Raw genomic sequence first — 22,692 nt, 5'->3', positions numbered from 1 at the left:
AAACTGAGTCAAAAGCCCCCTTAATATCCAAGAAGACTGATGCCATCTGCTCTTTGTTAGCATAGGCCATTTGGATTTCTGTAGAAAGCAACGCAAGGCAATCGTTCGTCCCTTTGCCTTTGCGGAAGCCAAATTGTGTATCTGACAGTAAGCCATTTGCTTCAACCCAATTGTCGAGGCGAAACAAGATCATTTTCTCGAACAACTTCCGAATACAGGACAGCATTGCAATCGGCCGATATGAGTTGTGGTCGGAGGCTGGTTTTCCTGGTTTTTGGATGGCGATGATCTTCACTTGCCTCCAGTCATGAGGGACAATGTTACCCTCAAGAAACTTGTTAAATAAATTCAACAAGCGCCTTTTTGCAGTGTCAGGTAGATTCTTCAGCAAGTTGAATTTGATTCTGTCTAACCCTGGGGCGTTATTGTTGCATGATAAGAGAGCAAGTGAAAACTCCACCATCGAAAACGGTGTTTCGTTCGCGGTATCGTGAGGAGACGCGGCGCGGTACGTTTTCTGTACCGGGACAGAGTCCGGACAGATCTTCTTGGCGAAAGCAAATATCCAACGGTTTGAATATTCCACGTTCTCGTTGGTACTATTACGGTTACGCATACGTCGAGCCGTACCCCAAAGAGTGCTCATCGCTGTTTCTCTCGTTAACCCGTCGACGAACCGGCGCCAATAACTACGTTTTTTGGCTTTCATTAGACTCTTCATTCGCCTTTCTAACGACGCGTACTGTAGATAGCTAGCGGGTAACCCGTCTTCCCGGAAGGCCTTATATGCAGTGGACTTTTCCGCGTACAGCTCTGAGCACTCTTTATCCCACCACAGGGTGGGAGACCGTCCATGGGTATTCGCGCTGGGTACTGGTTTAGTCTGAGCTTGATTCGCACTGTCGAGAATCAAGCCAGCCAAAAACCTGTACTCTTCCTCCGGAGGAAGTTCTTGAGTGGATTCGATTTTAACGGATATCGCGGTCGCGTAACTCTTCCAATCAATGTTCCGTGTGAGGTCATACGATACATTGATTGTTTCCGATGGTCTTGAACCGTTAGCAATTGAAATCACGATAGGCAAATGATCGCTACCGTGGGGATCAGGGATCACCTTCCACATGCAATCTAACTGTAGCGATGTCGAGCAAAGCGATAAATCCAACGCGCTTGCGCGTGCTGGTGGTGTAGGAATCCGCGTCATTTCTCCCGTGTTTAAGATGGTCATGTTGAAATTATCGCAAAGATCTTGGATTAATGTTGATCTATTATCATCATGAAGGCAGCCCCATACCGTACCGTGCGAGTTAAAGTCTCCCAGAACTAGCCGCGGTGCCGGTAAGGATTCCGTGATATTACAAAGCGTTCGGTGCCCTACCGAGGCTCTAGGAGGAATGTAGATGGAAGCAATGCAAAGGTCTTTACCTTTGATTAAAACTTGACAAGCGACAATTTCAATGCCTGGTGTCGAAGGGAGGTTAATTCGGTTGAAAGAATAGCACTTTTTGATCCCCAAAAGTACTCCTCCATAGGGGTTTTCTCGATCCAGCCGAATTATATTAAAGTCGTGGAAGTTGAGATTTATATCGGAAGTTAACCAAGTTTCACATAATGCGAAAGCATCACATTTTAAACTATTTAGTAAAAATTTAAAGGAATCGATTTTCGGGAGGATACTTCTGCTGTTCCACTGTAGAACAGTGATCGAATCGGTGACCTCGTTCGATGACTTAGCCATCGAAGGATACGATCGCTGCAAGGAGGGGCCATTTAGTAGTCAACTGCTTCAAAAATGTTTGCACTATAGGGAGAAAACGTATCAGAAGGCTTTTAAGAGGATCAGTAACATTGAAAGCTGTGAAAATTAAGTCCACTATGTCAGAAAATTTCATTAGTCCGCTACTGGACTGAGTATCTGTTTGAAAAAAGGGGACACTTGGGGTTTTTGGTGTCCCTGGAAGTGGTGGGTACTCCTTGTTAGAATTAATATTTCCAAGTCCTGGAGCAAATTGCTTCGGCTTTTGTGCATCACTTCCGTTGGATTTATTGATTGCGGTTGGCGCACTCTGAGTGGACGACACCTTGGCACCCTTACGAGGCAATGTAGGGGAGGCTAGATTTCTCCTCTTCCTGGATTCCCCTGGGTTAACCAATGATGTTCCCTCTTGTGGGTCGTCAGATTCTTGCTCAACGCCAGCCAAAAGAGCAAAGGAATTTTCGGAAGCGACAGATGGCGAAGCATTCTTTAGCATTTCTGCATAAGAGTGCCTCGAGCGATCCTTAAGGGAGCGCTTAATTTTATCCCCGCGCTGCTTGTACGCCGGGCATGACTTAAGAGCATGCGGAGGGCCCCCGCAGTAAATACACTTCTCAGTTTCTCCACCGCAAGCGTCATCCTCATGCTCTCCCTCGCATTTGCCGCACCGTTTTTTATTGCCACAATAAGTGGCTGTGTGGCCCAGTTGCTTGCAATTGCTGCAGTTCATTACCCGCGGTACAAATAGGCGAACAGGTAGGCGAACCTTATCCAGGAGGACATAGTTGGGAAGAGCAGATCCGGAGAAAGTCACCCGAATCGAGTCTGACGGAGAATAAGTTGTCTTATCATCTTCAGTTTTTGCGGAATACAATTGCTTGCATTCCAGAATTTTCACCTTTTGAAGTGAAGGGTCCTTAAAGCAGCCAACCCCGTACTTCAACAGGTCTTCGCTCTTTAGACCCGGTTCGGCGACGACCCCATCGATCTCCACAACTCTACAAGGCACATACACTTTGAATTGCTTCGTAAAACGCTCGCTGCGAGCAATCTGGTTTGCCTGGTCGAGGTCATTTGCTATAACGCGTATCTTATTAGCTCGAACACGTGTTATCTGAGCCACGGACGGGTAGTTGGCAGTCAGCTCCCGTGAGATTTCTAGAATATTGGGCGATTTCGTGTTGGGCCGGAAATACACCACCCAGGGTCCAGTCGAACTGGCTGGGTATGTTTTAATACGGGGAGGACTGGGGGAATCAGGGGAGGGAGTAATTTCGGGTTTATCCGGTATATCCATGGGAATATCATTCCCATCCAATGTTACTTCGCCCTCGGCCATTTAGGCACGAGGATAACACGTGGTGTAAACGAGAGATGAAACTTATATTCAGGGGAAAGGGCAGAAGTAGAGACCGATCGGGGAAAGGGAAATGAAAGAAAAAAAAAATACTTAGCTTATATAGCGGCGATTCCGGCTATTCTGGTATTCACTTCACCAGCCTGGGCACCGGCGAACAAAGACTGCCTCGAACAATGGTTGACCTTCACTGACAATTTATTCTTGTTCACTTTATGCACAGCACCAGAAAACGAACTGCTTCGATCGAGAGCTCGGAGAGTTATGGCCAAAAATTTGTTGTCTCATATTGTTTCGCGAAAAGCTTGTTTGAGTTGTTAATAATGAACGAAACTCATAATGGACGTATCCAGGTTTAAAAACCTTAAGGGGGAGGAGGAGGGGGAGAGGGGGGGGGTTGGTGTAATGTATTCAAAGTATTTTTTTTTCAAACAAATAAAAAAGAGGCACAGAGAGTTTTAGTCAATTCAATCACTTTCCATATAACGATGCAGTATTTGAACTCGTAAATTTTCATTGGTCAAGTGACAGTGAATTTCCGAAGGCACCTCGAAAAAATGCGGTGTGCATCATAACTCAAAATCTACTGGGCCAATCGTTTCGAAATTTTTCGCAGTTCTTCTTCACATCATTCTCCAGGTTACTACAAGACCTTTCTATAAAATTATTATTACAACTATTTTTACAAAAAATGTTAGTAGTTTTTACATTTCTTATAAAAGAAATGTATAGAATTCACTCAAACTTTCAAGATTTTTTCCGAGGCCCGGAGGGCCGAGTCTTATATACCAATCGACTCAGCTCGACGATTTGGGACAATGTCTGTGTGTGTGTGTGTCTGTGTGTGTGTGTATGTAACGGACAAATTCTCATTCGTGTTTCTCAGCAATGGCTGAACCGATCTTATCCAAACCAATTTTAAATGAAAGAACTAGAAAACAGTATGAACGCTATTAATTTGTTTTTGATTCTGATGTTTAGTTTTTAAGATATGAATGTTTGAATGCGTAAAAATGGCGTTTTTGGCAGTTTTTTTTAATTATCTGCCGGAATTGACAATATAGATTAACAATTTATATGTTTTTAGACAGCTTAAACGAATACCTTTCGAACAAGCTATAGATTGTTGAAATCGGACTATTATCAAAAGATATATTTAATATTAAATGCGGACGAAAGATTTCTATCATTTCCCATTGCCAGAAATATGACCAAAAACATGTAATCTATTATTAACGCCAAAACGGCTTATTTTAGGTCAATAGTATCTTCGGAGAATTTAATAGAGGTAATATGCTCTTTCTTTTGGTATTGTGCTTTTGCTGATTAATCCCCCTATGAGTGAGATATTTTCACAAATTTTCTTGGAAGTGATTATAACGAAATGATGCCATCAGCAAATTTGTAGCTCTTTCTTTTGCGAATAACTTTACTGAAGACTTCAAATATCTATTTTGAATACTTTAAAAGTTATGGCTTGTTGTTTGTGGATTACTCTTCGTCGCCTATTTATTGTTCAATATAGTAATAATCCATTGAAATAAGCCAAACATTATTTCGATAAATCGAATTTTGTATTTAATTTTTCTATCTACAACTGCTAGAAATAATCACCGAACACTTCCAAGTTGTCTGGAAGGAACTTGATAACTTATCAGTGCAAAAATGTTCATTTGTGCGAACCTTCTGACTGCAATTTTTCTAACTTATGACCATCGGATTGATCTGAAACCTTTTGGAAAATGAAAAGCGAAATAAATAACTCCAAGCAACGGCGTAGCCAAGAGAAGGTTTTAACACCATACAGCCCCCCCCACCACACAAAAAAATATTGGATTGGAGTTGAAAATTTATTGATGCAAACTGATTTAATTCAATATTACAATAACATTATCTGATCCGTAGATTGATAACCTGTTGTTGTAAACATCATGAGGACTTTTGATAAATTGTCGGAATGGGGTCCTGATATGTAACTGATCTATTGGTCTTGATTTCACAGTTGTCTAAATTAGACAACTGTGACATCAAGACTATTATTAAATAGCATCAATATCAAATTCATGCCTGAAAACATTCCAATAGAAAATTCCAGAGATCTGTAATCAATCATAACCCTCAGATTTCTTTTCAAATTTTCAGCTTTTTTCCTACACAATATTACGAAAGCTTATTACACAATTTTTCCTAATAGGTTTGTGAAAATTATAAACTATTTGAAATTTTTTTATAGTTTTATTTTTTATTTAACCGTGATTTTTTAATAAATAGTGATCATCGCTTCACAACGTAGTCTATTTTTCCTGGTTTGCGGTGAGCACGAACTCTCGAATTGCTGAACTGAACATTTTGGAATAGAAATTAATTTTTAGTATTCTTTACAGACCCGCTGGTGCCCTAAGACGATTTCGCTAGAGTTTTAGAGCACTGTGCATCCAGTGCATTAACGCAAGTGACGGAAGGTTATCGAAAAGTTTCGTGAAAATGAAAGTTCCAGTAATGATGATGATTTTCCCAAACGGTTCGTTTTCGTGAGGTTTTTATTTATTCTTTGGCATTAGGATTAGCGATAATAATTCAAATCAAGAATACTACTGGGAAGTCACCTTTAGAAAAAGTCGATGTAGAAGTAAAATTTGAAACTATGCACGCATGTACTTCAGAGATAGCGTGATATCAGGAGCTGCGATTTCATTTCAACGCTTTTTTTGTGAAAAGGGCGATACTTACAAATGTAAACATAGGGCTTTTTTCTTACATGCGAATGAGGGCTTTGAAACGCAACAAATTAACCTAAAAATTTTGATTCTACGATATTGCTTTCTTAAACTACAGCAAAAAATACAACGGGCGAAACTGTATTTTTGTTTGTTTATTTAAAGTTTCGCCCTCCACGCTCCATGCAAACAAACAGGGCGATACTTTTTTTGCTAGCAGTTTAGAGGCGAAACTGTTATTTTCGTATTTTTAGGATTATCAGACTGATACCAGCTGTAAATAGTAACAATGATCTCTATTGAAAAAACTCGGACGAAATCGGTGGTGTAAAACGGTAGTTATTGTAAAAAAACGTAAGGGCGATACTTCAATGCTGATAGGTAGGACCGAAAAAGTAAACAATCGCCAAAGGGGCGATACTATCATTTTGTCAATTTCAATAGCAAAAGCAAATTTTAATTTAATAATTTCAAATACTTTATGAAGTTTTGGGTTTCGATCACTGAATCATGCAAGCTAGGATGTCAAAAAACACAATAGTTCTTAAATAGGAAATAAAACCAAGTCTGGAAATATTCACTGTTTTTTTTTTTTATTCATTTCGTTTATTTGATAGGCACAAATGCGTTAGCTTGGCGGTGCCAAATACTTATGTTTTTACATTTTGGATATCTTAAAACTAGGAGGTTACAATGTTGAAATATTTTTTTTACAAAGGAAAAAAAAAGTTTACAGCTATCTTAAGACTAGAAATAAGATTCAATATACAAGAGAGGGCCAAAAGATTTTTTTATGAAAAAATTTAAAACAAGGGATTCACTTTGATATACAAGAGGGGGAGTAATAGTATTTTACGAAATATTTTACGGTTATCTTAAAACTAACAATATAGTTTAGTACACAAAAGGGGGAACAAATATTTATGAGAAACTTCACAGAAATCTTAAAACTAGGGATTCAATTCTATTTACAAGATGGAGGACAAGAGTTTCAATAAAGAGTAAAAATTATAGCTATCTTAAAACTAGGAATACAGAATACTAATTTGAATTTTTTAACTAAAACTTATGCTTGGTCAAGATATTCAGAGGGTGGCTTATTTCCGCATCAGTGTAGCAGCAGTTGTATCAAGGACAGGGGAGAGACAGGGAAAGAAGAGCAAAACTTGCAACTTTCGCTCGAACGGGGGGGGGGGGGGGGAAGGGGGATCAGCGAAACAAATTTGCGCCTCAGTCTAGTAAGTCGTCGAGTACCGGATTGGCGGATGGTATTCTTCGGACACGCGGGGAATCCTTCAAAACTCATCGGAACTCGAGTCGCTCTCGCTTCAGTTTCCTTCTATGCAGGAGTAGTGGTAAGGGCGACGGCGGTTACATAGTGGCACTCTGGAGCTGATCGGTTCCACAAGGCAGGAGGAAACTCTAAAAACGAGAAATAAAAGAGAGGGGCTAAATTGGGATATTTATCGTTTTTATGAAGGTATAAACAAGGGACATATAGGGGAAATCACGAGTTGCCAGCATATCTCGGACTGGGACATTGGGTGGTCTACCGCGGGCCCGAAGGGATTCCTTTAACTGAGACCTGGCGTCACAATACCCGGCGCATACCCAGACAACGTGTTCGATGTCGTGATAGCCCTCGTCACAAGCGCACAGACTACTCTCCGCAAGCCCAATACGCCGCAAATGCGCATCCATGGTGTAGTGATTGGACATAAGTCGGGACATTACACGAATAAAATCCCGACCCACATCCATCCCCCTGAACCAAGGCTTCGTTGATACCTTTGGGATAATGGAATGTAGCCATCGTCCAAGTTCACCATTGCTCCACGAGGTTTGCCAACTGTTGAGTGTCCTCTGACGACAAATACTAAAAAATTCGTTGAAGCAGATTGGTCTTTCGTATATGTCACCATTTAATGCGCCCGCCTTTGCTAATGAGTCGGCCTTTTCATTGCCCGGGATAGAACAATGAGAGGGAACCCAAACAAAGGTAATCTGATAAGATTTTTCAGATAACGTACACAAGGACTCCTGTATCATCCCCAGAAAATACGGGAGTTGCTTTTTTGGCTTCACCGCACGAAGAGCCTCGATAGAGCTGAGGCTGTCCGAAACGATAAAGTAGTGATCTGTGGGCAGAGTGTCGATGATCCCAAGGGTGTACTGAATTGCAGCTAACTCTGCGACGTAAACTGAAGCGGGATCATTGAGCTTGAATGAAGCGGTGATAGTATTGTTGAAGATACCGAAGCCAGTGGACCCATCGAGATTTGATCCGTCAGTGTAAAACATTTTGTCGCAGTCGACTTCTCGGAATTTATTATAAAATATATTGGGGATCACCTGCGGGCGTATATGGTCCGGGATTCCACGAATCTCTTCCTTCATGGATGTGTCGAAGAATACAGTAGAATCAGAAGTATCTAGGAAACGGACACGGTTGGGATTGTACGAAGAAGGATTGATGCTCTGTGCCATGTAGTCGAAGTACAAGGCCATAAATCGGGTTTGAGAATTAAGCTCGACGAGCCTCTCGAAGTTTTGAATTACCAACGGGTTCAGAATGTCGCATCGGATGAGCAATCGATATGAGAGTTCCCAAAATCGATTTTTTAGCGGAAGAACGCCCGCCAGCACTTCGAGACTCATCGTATGGGTCGAGTGCATGCAACCCAAGGCAATGCGCAAGCAACGATACTGGATTCTCTCCAGTTTGATGAAGTGTATGTTCGCAGCGGAGCGGAAACAGAAACACCCGTACTCCATCACCGACAATATCGTTGTTTGGTATAACCTGATCAGGTCTCCTGGGTGAGCACCCCACCATGTTCCAGTTATTGTTCGGAGAAAATTGATCCTTTGTTGGCATTTCTGTTTCAGATACCTAATGTGACATCCCCAGGTACCTTTAGAGTCGAACCAGACCCCGAGATATTTAAATGTGAAAACCTGGTTGATCGTTGCACCCATTAATAGAAGCTGGAGTTGCGCCGGCTCACGCTTTCTAGAAAAAACAACCAACTCAGTTTTCTCCGTGGAGAACTCAATACCCAGCTGAAGAGCCCAAGCAGACAAATTGTCCAAGGTATTTTGTAATGGTCCTTGCAAGTCGGCAGCTTTGGGCCCTGTAACAGAGACCACGCCGTCGTCTGCAAGTTGCCTTAGCGTGCATGAATTGGCAAGACAATCGTCAATGTCATTCATGTAAAAATTGTAGAGCAGGGGACTTAGACATGAGCCCTGGGGAAGACCCATGTAGCTAAATCGCGATGTTGTTAAATCGCCATGCGAAAAGTGCATGTGCTTTTCAGACAACAGGTTTAGCAAAAAGTTATTTAAAATTGGCGAAAGACCATGCTGGTGCAGCTTCTCTGACAGAATGTTGATAGAAACTGAGTCAAAAGCCCCCTTAATATCCAAGAAGACTGATGCCATCTGCTCTTTGTTAGCATAGGCCATTTGGATTTCTGTAGAAAGCAACGCAAGGCAATCGTTCGTCCCTTTGCCTTTGCGGAAGCCAAATTGTGTATCTGACAGTAAGCCATTTGCTTCAACCCAATTGTCGAGGCGAAACAAGATCATTTTCTCGAATAACTTCCGAATACAGGACAGCATTGCAATCGGCCGATACGAGTTGTGGTCGGAGGCTGGTTTTCCTGGTTTTTGGATGGCGATGACCTTCACTTGCCTCCATTCATAAGGGACAATGTTACCCCCAAGAAACTTGTTAAATAAATTCAACAAGCGCCTTTTTGCAGTGTCAGGCAGATTCTTCAGCAAGTTGAATTTAATTCTGTCTAACCCTGGGGCGTTATTGTTGCACGATAAGAGAGCAAGTGAGAACTCCACCATCGAAAACGATGTTTCGTTCGCGGTATCGTGAGGAGACGCGGCGCGGCACGTTTTCTGTACCGGGACAGAGTCCGGACAGATCTTCTTGGCGAAAGCGAATATCCAACGGTTTGAATATTCTACGTTCTCGTTGGTACTATTACGGTTACGCATACGTCGAGCCGTACCCCAAAGAGTGCTCATCGCTGTTTCTCTCGTTAACCCGTCGACGAACCGGCGCCAATAACTGCGTTTTTTGGCTTTCATTAGACTCTTCATTCGCCTTTCTAACGACGCGTACTGTTGATAGCTAGCGGGTAACCCGTCTTCCCGGAAGGCCTTATATGCAGTGGACTTTTCCGCGTACAGCTCTGAGCACTCTTTATCCCACCACAGGGTGGGAGACCGTCCATGGGTATTCGCGCTGGGTACTGGTTTAGTCTGAGCTTGATTCGCACTGTCGAGAATCAAGCCAGCCAAAAACCTGTACTCTTCCTCCGGAGGAAGTTCTTGAGTGGATTCGATTTTAACGGATATCGCGGTCGCGTAACTCTTCCAATCAATGTTCCGTGTGAGGTCATACGAGACATTGATTGTTTCCGATGGTCTTGAACCGTTAGCAATTGAAATCACGATAGGCAAATGATCGCTACCGTGGGGATCAGGGATCACCTTCCACATGCAATCTAACTGTAGCGATGTCGAGCAAAGCGATAAATCCAACGCGCTTGCGCGTGCTGGTGGTGTAGGAATCCGCGTCATTTCTCCCGTGTTTAAGATGGTCATGTTGAAATTATCGCAAAGATCTTGGATTAATGTTGATCTATTATCATCATGAAGACAGCCCCATACCGTACCGTGCGAGTTAAAGTCTCCCAGAACTAGCCGCGGTGCCGGTAAGGATTCCGTGATATTACAAAGCGTTCGGTGCCCTACCGAGGCTCTAGGAGGAATGTAGATGGAAGCAACGCAAAGGTCTTTACCTTTGATTAGAACTTGACAAGCGACAATTTCAATGCCTGGTGTCGAAGGGAGGTTAATTCGGTTGAAAGAATAGCACTTTTTGATCCCCAAAAGTACTCCTCCATAGGGGTTTTCTCGATCCAGCCGAATTATATTAAAGTCGTGGAAGTTGAGATTTATATCGGAAGTTAACCAAGTTTCACATAATGCGAAAGCATCACATTTTAAACTATTTAGTAAAAATTTAAAGGAATCGATTTTCGGGAGGATACTTCTGCTGTTCCACTGTAGAACAGTGATCGAATCGGTGACCTCGTTCGATGACTTAGCCATCGAAGGATACGATCGCTGCAAGGAGGGGCCATTTAGTAGTCAACTGCTTCAAAAATGTTTGCACTATAGGGAGAAAACGTATCAGAAGGCTTTTAAGAGGATCAGTAACATTGAAAGCTGTGAAAATTAAGTCCACTATGTCAGAAAATTTCATTAGTCCGCTACTGGACTGAGTATCTGTTTGAAAAAAGGGGACACTTGGGGTTTTGGATGTCCCTGGAAGTGGTGGGTACTCCTTGTTAGAATTAATATGTCCAAGTCCTGGAGCAAATTGCTTCGGCTTTTGTGCATCACTTCCGTTGGATTTATTGGTTGTAGATGGCGCACTCTGAGTGGACGACACCTTGGCACCCTTACGAGGCAATGTAGGGGAGGCTGGATTTCTCCTCTTCCTGGATTCCCCTGGGTTAACCAAAGATGTTCCCTCTCGTGGGTCGTCAGATTCTTGCTCAACGTTAGCCAAACCAGCATAGGGATTTTCGGACAGGACAGATGGCGAAGCATTCTTTAGCATTTCTGCATAAGAACGCCTTGAGCGTTCCTTAAGGGAGCGCTTAATTTTATCCCCGCGCTGCTTGTACGCAGGACATGATTTAAGAGCATGTGAAGGGCCCCCGCAGCAAATACACTTTTCAGTTTCTTTGTCGCAAGAGTCATCCTCATGCTCTCCTTCGCATTTGCCGCATCGTTTCTTATTTCCACAATATGTGGCTGTGTGGCCCAACTGCTTGCAATTGCTGCAGTTCATGACCCGCGGTACGAACAGGCGAACTGGTAGGCGAACCTTGTCAAGGAGGATGTAGTTGGGAAGAGAGGACCCGGCGAATGTCACCCGAATCGAGCCTGATAGAGAGTAGGTAGTCTTACCTCCCTCGGTGTTTGCGGTATACAATTGTTTGCATTCTAAGATCTTAATCTGTTCAAGAGAGGGGTCCTTAAAGCAGCCAACCCCGTGCTCCAACAGTTCTTCGCATTTCAGGCCCGGTTCGGACACTACCCCATCGATTTCACAGGCCACACAAGGCACGTATGCTTTAAATTCCCGCATAAAGCGCTCACAGCAAGCAATCGCGTTTGCCTGGCCGAGATCATTCACTAGAACACGTATCTTGTTTGCCCGAACACGTGTTATCTGAGTTACGGCCGGGTAATTAGCAGTCAGATCTCGAGAAAGTTTTAATATATTAACCGGTTTCTCTCCGGTCCGAAAATATACCACCCATGGCCCAGAGGAACCTTCTGGGTACTGCTTTATACGGGGAGCAATGCGAGTATTAGGGGGATCAGGGACTTCCATGATTACATCAGATGGTATTTCGCCCTCGGCCATTTAAGCACGAGGGCAGAGCGTTATATAAACGGGAATGTGTCTTATTATTTGATTACAAGGTAGAGTAAAAGTAGGGAAAAGGAAAGAAAGGAAACGAGGAAAAAAAAATAAAGCAAAACTTATCTGTAAACAACGTCGATTGTTCCGCACCAGCGAAAACAATGTACTGGATTTACTGCCGGCACCAGCAGAATGGTAGCTAACGAACGAACAAAGGATGACCTTGAATCACTGAATTTACACACCGAACACCACTGTGAAATATAACGATCCGTTCCGTTCAAAGGTTGGGAGACCAAATATTCACTGTTGATTTTCTTTGAATGGTATCACTGCTAGTATCGCCCTTTTCAAGAAAAAGCGTTGATTTCTTAGTTCTCAGTCGCGATGGAAATTTGAGTAAAATATAAACTTCAAATCGATTAAAAAAAATCGTTTTTTTTGTTTCAGTACAATATATAACCCCTTTAGGAAAATTCAGTTTTCCCACCACAATATAGATATTTTATTAACAGAGCATTAACAATAATTCGTTGGTATGTCTATTTTATGGGCCATTTTTTCGCTTTCCCATTGATTTTGTTTGAGATTTCTAGCACTGATGTTGTCCTATGCTGATTTGAGCGATTCTCTGAGTCCTGCCACTATCCCATGTAGTATGTGTTATCAAAAACATCGCGAAGCATCAAGTTCTAAATGCTCTCAAACGATATAATATCCGAAGAGAGTGATAAGAGTTATAAGAAATGTCTCATCACACTGTTAGGTGGATTAAACACGTTTTTTTAGCGAAAATGGGACTTTGGCTTCAAAGTGTTACGAAAAACTCAAAAAGCGAAAAAAAGGAAAAACTCAGATAAAATGTGCTTTCTAACCTTCAAACCAATAGTAACGGAGAGAGAATGCATGTCGCAAAAGAGACATAAATATTTCAATTTATTCATTTAATAGAAGTAAATAGAAAGTAATTTGAAGTGCATAGGCTATTTAGTGATTATTCCAATGTTGAAATGACCAATGAGCTTTAAAAGGAATGTCACTCTTTCAGTTGATTGCTATGCCAATATATATTTTTCAATATTTATAGCTTGCGATTAATTGTTGTTTCATTTGGAACTCTTGTTCCGGAGATATAGTATAATGAATCCTATATAAACCAATATCACGAAAACGAATTAGTTAAAACTATTAGAATAGGTATTAAAATACATATTTAATATTACGAGTGGCCATAAAAAAATTCTTGGTCACAAAACCTGCTTTTGACGATTCCGGGGCTCATTATTATAAGCATGAACATTTTTGAATTTACAAATCATGCTATTTAGAAATTTCAAATATTTGGTTATATTGATCGCGTTAACGGTAAGTTGGAAATTCCAGTACAACTCAGTACCATTTATTGCTACACAGTAATCTTGAATAGCAAAAATGTAGTCAGATGAATTATCTTTTCAATAAAAATTGTAGTCCACGCTCATTTCGTTGTGGAATATGAAGCACTCAACCGAAACATATACTGAAGTATCCTTTTCTGGTCGACTAGTTGAGACTGCCTTTAAAATTTCAAGTGATGCGTTCTCAGTTTAGGGCAAATTCGGGCAACTATATCTTCGCTATAAGTTAGAAGATGCATTATCCTTGCATTCCCCATTGAGAATTCCGGGAGACATTGTGGGACTTTTTTTCCCGGATCCAATTTGTGGATATTTTAGGACTTTGAATCGTTATTTTTCATATAACTCCATACCAATGCAATATATATATATATATATATATATATATATATATATATATATATATATATATATATATATATATATATATATATATATATATATATATATATATATATATATATATATATATATATATATATATATATATATATATATATATATATATATATATATATATATATATATATATATATATATATATATATATATATATATGCATTTTCAATAATATAATCACAAAGCTGGCATTCTTAGCTTTAAAATGGCATACTTGAACATATGTTTCATTCAAAATTCAGCAAAAATACGAACAGTTGAAAAAACGCACGTGATATTTCTATTTTTCAAAATTTTTATCTTTAGACACCCATACACACAGTTAAGTCAAATATATTTCCGAGATACTCTGGGAATTTCTTAGCTAGAGTATATATATAAACATTCAGTATAGAATTAGTTTAAATTGGAGTTGATGTAATTTTCGATTTTTGGCCACATGCCTCCCCATAGTGCAAGGCTATGACGGCCAAGGTATGCTCCAAACGCTACTCAAGTACTAGCCTCAAAAAACCATTGACCCGTACCTGCAGAGATATGGACCATGGCTATATTATTAGAACCGTTTTTGAGCCCCGGAAGCGTATCGAGGCTGTAATTGGGGCAAATAGAAACTCGAACGATCACAAACATTTTTAAATAAATGGAAAAAAATCGAAGCAAAACCTTTTTAGAATTCTTTTATTTTTTGCGATTCCTATTTGGAACTATCCAATGGTTAGAACTATAAAAACCTATTTTAATCCACCTAGCGGTGCAATTGTGCCTTTCTCAATCATGAATCACGAGAATGTGTGCGTTGTTTATACTCATTAAAAACTTTTAAATGCATATATTACATTTTATTATCATACATCACATGACAACTATATACAGGAAAATAAATCATTATTCGAGTTCTAAAATTTTTAAAAAGAAAAAACAACCACGGTAATATTGAACTGAAAAAAGGTGCGAAATCGGCAAAGTCCCAAAAAGTCGATTTTTATAAAAAAAAATTTTTCGAGATAACATTAAATCTCGACGTTTCATGCATTTTAAAGATGTTTGGCATCAAAAATACGAATTCGATTTCTGAAATTTAATGGGGTCCCCCCTTTGAAAAAAAATTTTGAGTTCCGGCTTATATGGGAATTTCATGTGTGACCGGACCGTTCAGTCTATATTTCCGGAACCATACAAGCGATCCGTGCGAAATTTTACAGACATCTGTGGGGATAATATAGCTATCATTTGGGACTAAGTTTGTGAAAATCGGCCCAACCATTTTCGAGAAACTGATATGAGTTTGCTAGTTATGAAAGATGGCCGCTTTTCCCGGGCACTTCTGGAACCGTCTATGGTGGTCAATGTAGTCAACGAAAGTTTGTTTGGCCGTCGGTGACCTAGAACTGCAAAGTTAAGTTATTTGAGAGACATTTTAGCGAAATTTTTACCTTTTTTGCTTCCATCGGGGTATCGGTTTGAATCACAATTTGCTATGTGATCGCACGCCACAACCCGTAACTCCGGAACCGGAAGTCGGTTGGGGATAAAATTTAATAGCCATTTACGGGGACGCAATACCTTTCATTTGAGGTCAAGCTTAGTCGAATCGGTCTAGCCATCTCCGAGAAACCGATGTGACTGTTACTCTGAATTTGGATACTTCCGCCGGGGCTTCCGGAACCGATGATGGTGGCCAATGTGACCAAAGAGACTTTGAATGGCTGTTAATGACCTAGTACTACAAATCGAAGCAGTTGTGGTCACATTTTGGAAAAATTTTCACCATTATACATTCATTGCAGAATTTCTTAAAATCGACGTTTTGTGCGTGATCGTACTCATCACACTGTAATTCCGGAACCGGAAGTCGGATCCATTAGAAATTCAATAGCAGCCTATGGGAACGTTGCACCTTTCATTTGGGACTAAGTTTGTAAAAATCGGTTCATCCATCTCTGAGAAAAGTGAGTGAGATTGTGTTCGCGTACACACACACAGACGCACATACACACACATACATACACACACATACATACACACACACAGACATTTGCCGAACTCGACGAACTGAATCGAATGGTATATGTCACACGGCCCTCCGGGCCTCCGTTAAAGTCGGTTTTCAGAGCAATTGCAATACCTTTCTATTGAGAAAGGCAAAAAGGTGCGAAATCCGCAGTCCCAAAAAGTCGATTTTTATAAAAAAAAAATTTTTCGAGATAACATAAAATCTCGACGTTTCATGCATTTTAAAGATGTTTGGCATCAAAAATACGAATTCGATTTTTGAAATTTCATGGGGTCCCCCCTTTGAAAAAAAATTAGAGTTCCGGCTTATATGGGAATTTCATGTGTGACCGGACCGTTCAGTCTATATTTCCGGAACCATACAAGCGGTCCGTGCGAAATTTTACAGACATCTGTGGGGATAATATAGCTATCATTTGGGACTAAGTTTGTGAAAATCGGCCCAACCATTTCCGAGAAACTGATATGAGTTTGCTAGTTATGAAAGATGGCCGCTTTTCCCGGGCACTTCCGGAACCGTCTATGGCGGTCAATGTAGTCAACGAAAGTTTGTTTGGCCGTCGGTGACCTAGAACTGCAAAGTTAAGTTATTTGAGAGACATTTTAGCGAAATTTTTACCTTTTTTGCCTTTCTCAATAGAAAGGTATTGCAATTGCTCTGAAAACCGACTTTTTAACGGAGGCCCGGAGGGCCGAGTGACATATACCATTCGATTCAGTTCGTCGAGTTCGGCAAATGTCTGTGTGTGTATGTATGTATGTGTGTGTGTATGTATGTGTGTGTGTATGTGCGTCTGTGTGTGTGTACGCGAACACAATCTCACTCACTTTTCTCAGAGATGGATGAACCGATTTTTACAAACTTAGTCCCAAATGAAAGGTGCAACGTTCCCATAGGCTGCTATTGAATTTCTAATGGATCCAACTTCCGGTTCCGGAATTACAGGGTGATGAGTACGATCACGCAGAAAATGTCGATTTTAAGAAATTCTGCAATGAATGTATAATGGTGAAAATTTTTCCAAAATGTGACCACAACTGCTTCGATTTGTAGTACTAGGTCATTAACAGCCATTCAAAGTCTCTTTGGTCACATTGGCCACCATCATCGGTTCCGGAAGCCCCGGCGGAAGTATCCAAATTCAGACTAACAATCACATCGGTTTCTCGGAGATGGCTAGACCGAATCAACCAAACTTAGTTTCAAATGAAAGATGTTGCGTCCCCGTAAATGGCTATTAAATTTTATCCCCAACCGACTTCCGGTTCCGGAGTTACGGGTTGTGGCGTGCGATCACATAGCAAATTGTGATTCAAACCGATACCCCGATGGAAGCAAAAAAGGTAAAAATTTCGCTAAAATGTCTCTCAAATAACTTAACTTTGCAGTTCTAGGTCACCGACGGCCAAACAAACTTTCGTTGACTACATTGACCACCATAGACGGTTCCGGAAGTGCCCGGGAAAAGCGGCCATCTTTCATAACTAGCAAACTCATATCAGTTTCTCGGAAATGGTTGGGCCGATTTTCACAAACTTAGTCCCAAATGATAGCAATATTATCCCCACAGATGTCTGTAAAATTTCGCACGGATCGCTTGTATGGTTCCGGAAATATAGACTGAACGGTCCGGTCACACATGAAATTCCCATATAAGCCGGAACTCTAATTTTTTTTTCAAAGGGGGGACCCCATGAAATTTCAGAAATCGAATTCGTATTTTTGATGCCAAACATCTTTAAAATGCATGAAACGTCGAGATTTTATGTTATCACGAATTTTTTTTTTTTGGAAATCGACTTTTTGGGACTTTGCCGATTTTGCACCTTTTTGCCTTTCTCAATAGAAAGGTATTGCAATTGCTCTGAAAACCGACTTTTTAACGGAGGCCCGGAGGGCCGAGTGACATATACCATTCGATTCAGTTCGTCGAGTTCGGCAAATGTCTGTGTGTGTATGTATGTGTGTGTGTATGTATGTGTGTGTGTATGTGCGTCTGTGTGTGTACGCGAACACAATCTCACTCACTTTTCTCAGAGATGGATGAACCGATTTTTACAAACTTAGTCCCAAATGAAAGGTGCAACGTTTCCATAGGCTGCTATTGAATTTCTAATGGATCCGACTTCCGGTTCCGGAATTACAGGGTGATGAGTACGATCACGCAGAAAATGTCGATTTTAAGAAATTCTGCAATGAATGTATAATGGTGAAAATTTTTCCAAAATGTGACCACAACTGCTTCGATTTGTAGTACTAGGTCATTAACAGCCATTCAAAGTCTCTTTGGTCACATTGGCCACCATCATCGGTTCCGGAAGCCCCGGCGGAAGTATCCAAATTCAGACTAACAATCACATCGGTTTCTCGGAGATGGCTAGACCGAATCAACCAAACTTAGTTTCAAATGAAAGATGTTGCGTCCCCGTAAATGGCTATTAAATTTTATCCCCAACCGACTTCCGGTTCCGGAGTTACGGGTTGTGGCGTGCGATCACATAGCAAATTGTGATTCAAACCGATACCCCGATGGAAGCAAAAAAGGTAAAAATTTCGCTAAAATGTCTCTCAAATAACTTAACTTTGCAGTTCTAGGTCACCGACGGCCAAACAAACTTTCGTTGACTACATTGACCACCATAGACGGTTCCGGAAGTGCCCGGGAAAAGCGGCCATCTTTCAAAATTTACGAACTCACATCAGTTTCCCGAAATGGTTGGGCCGATTTTCACAAACTTAGTCCCAAATGATAGCTATAACATCCCCATAGATGTATATAAAATTTCGCACGGATCGCTTATATGGGTCCGGAAATATAGACTAAATCGTTCGGTCACATATGAAATTCCCATATAAGTCGGAAAAAATTTCAGAAATCGAATTCGTATTTTTGATGCTAAACATCTTTAAAATGCATGAAACGTCAAGAGTTTATGTTATCTCGAGAAAAATTTATTTATGAAAATCGACTTTTTGGGACTTTGCCGATTTCGCACCTTTTTTCAGTTCAATATTACCGTGGCTGTTTTTTCTTTTACAAAATTTTAGAACTCGAATAATGATTTATTTTCCTGTATATGGTTGTCATGTGATGTATAATAATAAAATGTAATATATGCATTTAAAAGTTTTTAATGAATATAAACAACGCACACATTCTCGTGATTCATGATTGAGAAAGGCACAATTGCACCGCTAGGTGGATTAAAATAGGTTTTTTGCTTCCATCGGCGTATCGGTTTGAATCACAATTTGCTATGTGATCGCACGCCACAACCCGTAACTCCGGAACCGGAAGTCGGTTGGGGATAAAATTTAATAGCCATTTACGGGGACGCAACATCTTTCATTTGAGACTAAGTTTGGTTGATTCGGTCTAGCCACCTCCGAGAAACCGATGTGACTGTTACTCTGAATTTGGATACTTCCGCCGGGGCTTCCGGAACCGATGATGGTGGCCAATGTGACCAAAGAGACTTTGAATGGCTGTTAATGACCTAGTACTACAAATCGAAGCAGTTGTGGTCACATTTTGGAAAAATTTTCACCATTATACATTCATTGCAGAATTTCTTAAAATCGACATTTTCTGCGTGATCGTACTCATCACCCTGTAATTCCGGAACCGGAAGTTGGATCCATTAGAAATTCAATAGCAGCCTATGGGAACGTTGCACCTTTCATTTGGGACTAAGTTTGTAAAAATCGGTTCATCCATCTCTGAGAAAAGTGAGTGAGATTGTGTTCGCGTACACACACACAGACGCACATACACACACACATACATACACACACAGACATTTGCCGAACTCGACGAACTGAATCGAATGGTATATGTCACACGGCCCTCCGGGCCTCCGTTAAAATGTCGGTTTTCAGAGCAATTGCAATACCTGAGAAAGGCAAAAAGGTGCAAAATCGGCAAAGTCCCAAAAAGTCGATGTCCAAAAAAAAAAAATTTCGTGATAACATAAAATCTCGACGTTTCATGCATTTTAAAGATGTTTGGCATCAAAAATACGAATTCGATTTCTGAAATTTCATGGGGTCCCCCCTTTGAAAAAAATTTTGAGTTCCGGCTTATATGGGAATTTCATATGTGACCGTTCAGTCTATATTTCCGGAACCATACAAGCGGTTCGTGCGAAATGTTACAGACATCTGTGGGGATAATATAGCTATCATTTGGGACTAAGTTTGTGAAAATCGGCCCAACCATTTCCGAGAAACTGATATGAGTTTGCTAGTTATGAAAGATGGCCGCTTTTCCCGGGCACTTCCGGAACCGTCTATGGTGGTCAATGTAGTCAACGAAAGTTTTTTTGGGCGTCGGTGACCTAGAACTGCAAAGTTAAGTTATTTGAGAGACATTTTAGCGAAATTTTTACCTTTTTTTGCTTCCATCGGGGTATCGGTTTGAATCACAATTTGCTATGTGATCGCACGCCACAACCCGTAACTCCGGAACCGGAAGTCGGTTGGGGATAAAATTTAATAGCCATTTACGGGGACGCAATACCTTTCATTTGAGGTCAAGTTTAGTCGAATCGGTCTAGCCACCTCCGAGAAACCGATGTGACTGTTACTCTGAATTTGGATACTTCCGCCGGGGCTTCCGGAACCGATGATGGTGGCCAATGTGACCAAAGAGACTTTGAATGGCTGTTAATGACCTAGTACTACAAATCGAAGCAGTTGTGGTCACATTTTGGAAAAATTTTCACCATTATACATTCATTGCAGAATTTCTTAAAATCGACGTTTTGTGCGTGATCGTACTCATCACACTGTAATTCCGGAACCGGAAGTCGGATCCATTAGAAATTCGATAGCAGCCTATGGGAACGTTGCACCTTTCATTTGGGACTAAGATGAGATTGTGTTCGCGTACACACACACAGACGCACATACACACACACATACATACACACACACATACACACACACAGACATTTGCCGAACTCGACGAACTGAATCGAATGGTATATGTCACACGGCCCTCCGGGCCTCCGTTAAAAAGTCGGTTTTCAGAGCAATTGCAATACCTTTCTATTGAGAAAGGCAAAACGTGTTTCTCAAAGATAGAAAACTACTCGTTTGCCCTTAGTGCGATTTCGCTTGCTCTAGTCAAACACGGAGTAGCAGCAACGAATCGGACGATCATCATGCTAATCTAGAACCCAACAAAAAACTGACCAGACGAATTTCAGTACCTGTGTGTCGGTACGAAGGCCTTCGAGTCGGATATTTAGCAAGGAGCTAAATTATGAAACCATTACAATAAGCAAACGCCCAAAGTGCAGAAGCAGCTTGCTGAAAGTGCCACTGCAATTCGGCCCAAACGACCGATTCGTGAGCTTTTATGCTGCAGTTTATTTACGTTCGAATCCCCGTTTCAAAGCAACCGTCAGCAGCAAAGAGGTGATTATATATGTTCATACATCTTTCTGCCGCCAACATAATCGTAAAACATGTACATTCGTATTAAGTTAATTATATACGAAAAACTGCCAGCCGCATACACCGGGAGCAATGCGATGCGAGATAATGGGACGGAACGTATCATGAGATGATGATCGTTATGGGGTGATGATGAACTATTGCTCTCCGGCGAATCGATTGTGCACGGAAGATCCGAGCACCTTTCAAACGTCGGATCAATTACGGCTTGAAATGAGACTGTACATTTCGAGGACATGCGGGTTGTGGGCGTGCGATGCACATTGCATGAGAATAAAAAATTGAATTATACAAAGCAATTGGAATAAATTGAACTGGCCATTGGTGACTGGTTTTTGGCAATATTATTTTTTTTTGTTTCGATTAAAGAGGGTCTAATCGTAACTGTAACTGAAGAAAAGAATTATCTAAAAATCCAAATCTAACCATATCCCTGCTAATTTCCATATTCCAAATTTACATTCTTGTCACATTTAAATAATACGGCTCGAAACTTTTAATATTGTAAATTAGAGGATGGCCGAGTATGATTCGATTAATCGATTACTAGCTATGGCGAACGAATAATTTTCCTTTCATCCATATAAACAGGAATCTAAAATTTTATGCGGTCGCACGCAACCACGTGTTTTAGGTTGATATGCAAAATAAATCCTTTTGCCTGGGTCAATTTGATAAACATTTTCAATACTGCATGCTTGACATGGTGAACTTGAATAAAGACGACTTCTGTAAATCTTAACTCAATTTTCACCCTTAATAAGTGATTGCGAGTACTCGGTCTTATACGAAAAGACCGAAAGTCAATAGCTATCGTATTTGGCTGGAGCTTCACTTCTTGGTTTTGTGACTCGTTTATCTCGATGGTTCACCACGGTCAGGGCCACCGTAGCGTGGTATTCTGGCGCCCTTGGCGAGATCTCAGTTTTGCGCCCTTTTCGTGTTTACATGGCTTTTGTTTTTCAATTTGTCTCCCTAACAATAATTTAGTATGTGCATGGAAATGGCACACTAATCCTGACTAATTCAACAGATTATGAAAAACATTCCATTGATAATGAACAGTACTTTCACTTCGTTCGATAGGATAAAATTTATTCGTGAATTAGGAGGACCAATAAAT

Source organism: Topomyia yanbarensis, chromosome 2 (genome assembly GCF_030247195.1).
Source record: "Topomyia yanbarensis strain Yona2022 chromosome 2, ASM3024719v1, whole genome shotgun sequence".
In the NCBI taxonomy this organism is placed as follows: domain Eukaryota; kingdom Metazoa; phylum Arthropoda; class Insecta; order Diptera; family Culicidae; genus Topomyia; species Topomyia yanbarensis.
This window is presented reverse-complemented; position numbering follows the sequence as displayed.